The 6422-nt window shown below is 36.1% G+C and overlaps 1 pseudogene across 1 annotated transcript; it reads right to left on the bottom strand.

Annotated features, from left to right (window-relative positions):
- Positions 1-5333: 5333 nt before the first annotated feature.
- Positions 5334-6041, bottom strand: LOC307052930 (serine/arginine-rich splicing factor 7-like; annotated as a pseudogene). Its single transcript has one exon. The product of its transcript is annotated as a serine/arginine-rich splicing factor 7-like (transcript).
- Positions 6042-6422: the final 381 nt, after the last annotated feature.

Below are 6422 nucleotides of genomic sequence, written 5' to 3'. Positions count from 1 at the left end.
AGAACTCTTAGAGGAAAACATAGGCAGAACACTCTTGGACATAAATCACAGCAAGATCTTTTTGATCCACCTCCTAGAGTAATGAAAATAAAAACAAAAATAAACAAATGAGACCTAATTAAACTTAAATGCTTTTGCACAACAAAGGAAACCATAAACAAAATGAAAAGACAACCCTCAGAATGGGAGAAAATACTTGCAAATGAAGCAACCAACAAGGGATTAATCTCCAAAATATACAAACAGCTCATGTGGCTCAATATCAAAAAATGGAATAACACAATCAAAAAATGGGTGGAACATCTAAATAGACACTTCTCCAAAGAAGACATACAGATGGCCAAAAAGCACATGAAAAGATGGTCAAGATCACTAATTATAAGAGAAATGCAAATCAAAACTACTATGAGGTATCCCCTCACACTGGTCAGAATGCCATCATCAAAAAATCTACAAACAATAAATGCTGGAGAGGGTGTGGAGAAAAGGGAACCATCCTACACTGTTGGTGAGAATGTAAATTGGTACAACCACTATGGGGAACAATATGAAGGTTCTTTAAAAACTAAAAATAGAACTACCATATGATCCAGCAATCCCACTCCTGGGCATATACCCAGAGAAAAACATAATTCAAAAAGACACATGCACCCCAATGTTCATTGCAGCACTATGTACAATAGCCAAGACATGGAAGCAACATAAATGTCCATCAAAAGAGGAATGGATAAAGGTGTGGTACATATATACAATGGAATATTACTCAGTCATAAAAAAGAACAAAGTAATGCCATTTGCAGCAACATGGATGGGCCTAGAAATTGTCATACTGATTGAAGTAAGTCAGACACTGAAAGAGAAATATCATATGATATCACTTATATGTGGAATTTTTAAAAAGCATACAAATGAACTTATTTACAAAACAGAAGTAGAGTAATGGATGTAGAAAACAAAGTTATGGTTACCAGGGAATAAGTGAGGGTGGGATAAATTGGGGGATTGGGATTGACATACACATACACACACTACTACATATAAAATAGATAACTAACAAGAACCTAATGTGTAGCACAGGGAACTCTACTCAATACTCTGTAATGGCCTATATGGAAAAGAATCCAAAACAAGGTGGATATATGTATATGTATAACTGATTCACTTTGTTGTACAGCAGAAATTAACACAACATTGTAAATCAACTATACTCCAATAAAATTTTTTTTAAAAAGAAATTAATTTTAAAAATAAAAAAAAGAAAAGCTGAGCTACTGTTTATTAACAATGTATCACTGGTCAGGCTTTGTGCTAAATGACGAGGTAGAGATAGAGTTAGAGATAGAGATAGAGAAAAAGAGATAAAAAGACAGAAACAAGAGACAGGGATAGATATGTCTCTATGAATATATATATACATATTATATATATAACATTCATATATGTGAGGAGGAGGAAACATTATTATTCCTATTTTACATGAGGAAACTAAATCTAGGACTCTAAGGAAAGCTAAATAACATTGTCACACAAAGTGGCTAAGAACAAGAGAATTTAAGTTAAAAAAATGACCACTCTCAACCTGAACAAATTATTTAATCTCTCTGTGCTAATAATAATACAGTTGTCCCTCCTGTATCCAGGGGTTCCACATCCCTGGATACCAAATGCTGACTCCACTATGCCATTTTATATAAGAGACTTGAGTCACTGAATTTGGGTATCTACAGGGGTCCTGGAACAAATTTCCCTGCAGATACCAAGGGACAATGATACTTACCTCCATGGGTTGTTACAAATATTAATTGAAATAACACATAAAGCATTTTGCACTGCCTAAAACACAATTAATATTAGCTCTTATTATCATGATTTTTATTTTTGGTAATAGTAGTATTAGAACTGTTTGGAACAATTAGAACCATTGGGATTCAACTTCAGGTTCTGACCACTAATAATTATCTTTTCTCTGTGCCATTGTAGAAGGTGCTAATTCCCCTTGAAACTAAAGGTGGAGTACCTAGCCCAGAGGTGCAAGTTGCACCTGCAACTAAGTAAGCAGTAAATTGCACAGATCCACAGGGTGAGCCCACTCCATCCCAAGGGCAGCTAGAGAGTTCCAACATAGAATAGGCTGAGTTCCCAGGGTCCTGTGGCCTGGAAAACCTCATTCTTATTCACACAATGAAATAGAGAATTGCAAACAGCCTAGGGTGCTCTTTGTTTCAGCAGCTGTCACAGAGAAAAACAAGGACTTGTCAGTGGCTTTGAGGAGACCACATCTAGCCTGGCACTCATCCACTAATCCTCCCTTCCCACTAATCAAATTATATTTTTAGGTAATATATCTCCAAAAACTATCTAATAAAGAAAATCCAAATAATAAAAAGTAAGGGATATAGTATTATCTCAAAACTCACCACAACTCAGTACAAATCTTTAAAGGAAAAAAAAAACACATTAAATTAATATTAGTCAGCCTCTCTCATATATGTTAAATATTTCATCAACTAGTACATTAATTAAAATGGTAAATTTTATCTCCAGATTTTGCCCTAGAGATCCATTTTGATATCTTAAATTCCAGATTTAAATAGAAATGGAAAATACTAGGACAAGGAGGAGAAACACAGAAGTTACATCTATTGGGCCAAGCTGGTTTCTGTGTTTGGTGTGGGAATAGGTGTCTGGTTGTCCAGGTTGAACATTTGTTTTAAACTGGTAGCCATTAATCATATAATAAAGAAGGCAATCTCCCTATGATAGGAAAGGAAAATTAGGAACTGATAGAAATACATTTGCATACATCTAGCTCATTTTACTTTCTTCATAAAACTTACCATCATGTGAGATGATCTTATTCCTTTATCTGTTTACTAATTTGCTAATCTGTTCTTCATCATCCTCCTCTAGAATGTAAAATAGGTCAGATCAAATATCTTGCTTGTCTTGTTTACCACTTTATTATTAGAATCTAGAATAGTTCCTTGCACATAGTAGAAGCTCAGTAAATATTTACAGAGCCTCCTTTAAGTACCATTAGGTCTAAGGAAAGAATTTGTTAAGAACTCCATACACATTTGCTTCATGGCCATGTGAGTACTTGATAAATATCTGATAGCAATTTTGATGATATTGAGTTCTTTATTTGTAAAAATGGATCATGAGAAATAAATATCAAACCAAGTGTAAGAAAAATAAGCAGCAAAAAATACATATATAGAGAGTTGTGGCCCTTTGTATTTCAATTACAATTTCTACAAGTTAAAAAAGAAAATTTTATTTTCATCTGAAGATTGTTAAGCAAGAATTTGAATTTTCTTGTCTTCTTTCTAACAACTACAAGTCACTAAAAACTCATCAGATTTTGGCTTTGGAAGGAAGCTTCGAAATCATCCAGTCTGCCTCCTTATTTTCTAAATTTGTGCAGGGAAGCCTGGAGAGACTTAGCAATTTGCCTACATTACCCAGGTTTTAGCTCCCATGGAAAGAGTAGAAGTCAGGTCTCCTGACCACTAAATCCAGGCTTTTTTCCACTATATTTTTGCCTTGTTAGCAAAATTATTTTTCTAACTTCATTCCTGCTCTTCAAGTTTTGGGGGTTTTGTTTTGTTTTGCTGGCCTTTTGACAGTTTTATGCATATTTCTTTTCACAGCACATCATCACGGATGCATTTTTATTACCACGTATCTTGATGTTTTATAGTTGGCCTCAAATATTTAAGGCAGATGCATTTTGTAATGCTCTGTTAGTTTTTCAATAAAGGAAAAGACAGCAGCTGAGGTATGTACCTGTTCTATTAAAAAGAGTGTGGCAAGACTACCAAATTTTGGGGTTTTTTTTTATTATTCTCTGCAGATTTATTGTTGAGTAATCTTATCTTCATATAATACGGAACAATTAAAGCTGACCAAGTGCAACAAATAAGCCTGCTGATTACACACATAGCTTTATACCAACCATATAACGCAGCCAGTTGTCAAAATTCCAAAAACAGAACATCCAAACTTCCAACATACTAATGATCATTCAGACCAGTAAATAAATTTGAAGCAGATCAGTATTCCCAAACTGTAAAGTTATCCAATAACTTTGTTTAAAAGCATAAGAAACAAGGGCAGACAGCTGTGCCACCAGCACTAAAATTTTTTGCACCAAAAGCTTGACGAGAAAACTCAAAATTGTTACTGCCCTATGATACTAAAGATATTTAAAGTCCAAATAAAGGATCTACTTCCTCTAACATTCTAAAATTTACCAGATGCTACCAAAAAATAACTACATGAGGTGTTGCTAAATATAGGTTGGATTTACAAAACTACTTTAGTCTTTTTAACATTTCTGATTGACATCTTTAATTACTTTGCACCAGCCTGGCAAAATAAGATAAAGTATGTTGGTGTTTGGGAACTGAAAAACCTAACTTGGAAATTAACAGATCTCTGCTCAGAGTAAGGCAATCCATTTGAAGAGACAGAGGAGAATATCTGGGCTGGAAAATTTTGCAAAGCTGGTTTACATGAAGATGTTTTGTCCCAAATTCAGACTATTCTTCAGACATGCAAAAATTTTGGCATAAAATGGGTTAATGTTTGAAAACAAAGGAACATTGAGTATAACTTCCTAGAATGGAGAATTCTACTTTGACACCATCTTATCTAATAGGCTGAAAACCTCAATTAGTTACTATACTTAAATAGGCTTCAGAATATTCAGTTTCTCCAGCATTAAGTCCAGCTACTCTTGCTCAGTTCCTGTTGCACTCACTTTATAGCAAGTCAGTGGTTCCTACAACCTGACAAAAGAGATCATTAGCCTGATAACATCTAATAATGCCAACTCCAATAGATTAATTTAGGGACTTGTCATGATGCATTCATGCTACTAAGGGGGACTCACTCGAGTTCTTACCCAAAACTCTAAGCATAGAAAGGAATCTTCCAAGTGTATATATACTATTCAGTGACGTCCAAGACTTAAATAATACCATTAAACTTTGAATGTAGGTCTGTATGAATATGGTTAATATCAAGTTTGACTCCTGAAGCCTACCAAATTGAGGAGCATTAATACTGAACGAAATAAAAAATCTAATTAGAATCATTTTATTTTAAATGTGCCAAATAAAAACCCATATTTTCAGACCATAGGATGTTAATACATTCAACAAAAATTTATATTACCTTACTGCTGTGAATTTACAGAGTAATAGTCCAGATCCGTTTTGATTAGATGGTTAAATTACCCTTCCCTAAGTTACACTTTACAGACATCACAAATCCCTTATAATAATGTAAACAAAATAACTTTTCCCTAAAAGGTGAACTTGAGAACTTCAGTCCACTCTTTCAGGACTTGCACTTCTTCACGGACATCCTGAGGGGGAATGACCTCTTTTTGGAGATGGAGATCTGGACTTCGATCGGCTGCTTCTTGGTTGTGAAAGAGACCTGGATCTTGATCTCGACCTGGACCGGGATTGGAAATACCTCGATCCTTTTACAGAACCAGACCTGGACCGTCTGAGTGAAGCTGATCTTGATCTATGAAGAGACACAGATCTTGATCGCCAAGGAGACGCTGATCTTGACCTCCTTCCCCTACTCCTGCTGCGAGAGCAAGAGTATCGCCTACCTCTGGATCTTGAATGTGATCTAGACTGTGACCTGCTTCTTCTTCGGCGGCTATAGCGATGACAATCATAAGCTAATGACCCTTTTCGCCACACTCATAGCATCTATCATTGGGATCAAAAGGACGTCGGGCAGGTGGTCTATCAAAACGAGATCTCCAAGGCATGCCTGTTGAGAGTTCAACTCTCATTCGGGAACCACAAATCACTTTCCCATCCAGGCTTCGCACTGCATTTTCTGCATCTCTAGGGTCTTCAAATTCCACAAAGGCAAATCCCTGAGGATTTCTGGCAATCCACACAGTTCTTAAGGGACCATAATAACTGAAAGCCCTTTCTAACTCTCCTTTGCCAGCACCAGTTCCCAACATACACCTTGGTTTCTCCTCCGTACCGCCTGTAACGTGACATGATGACTGGCCTGCGAGCTCGGCTCTTTCAGCTCGCAGCGCCCAGCGATTGATTACTACAAAACCTACAACGCAGCCACATTCGTCAATGGTCCCGGCGGCACTCAAGACTACCAAGTTTTAAACTACGTTTGATGGCTTATATTAGGAAGCCTTGTCAGAATAAAGGGAACTCAAACTCTGATTGATTAGTGTTGTCTGGTATATCATAGTCAACTGCCTTAGACCAAGGGTTGTGTGTTAATGCTATTTGTGTGTTACTGAAGTCTGTCAGAATGTGATCACCTGATTGCTGTTCCACTGCCGCCATCACAAAAATAATGTGATGAATTTTATAAGAGTTTCTCAGGGCACAGAAATTTTGAATAAAGAAAAAAATGTG

Source organism: Hyperoodon ampullatus (genome assembly GCF_949752795.1).
Source record: "Hyperoodon ampullatus genome assembly, chromosome: 1".
In the NCBI taxonomy this organism is placed as follows: Eukaryota; Metazoa; Chordata; class Mammalia; order Artiodactyla; family Ziphiidae; genus Hyperoodon; species Hyperoodon ampullatus.
Note: the sequence above shows the minus strand (reverse complement) of the source record. Positions and strands in the feature narration are given on the sequence as shown.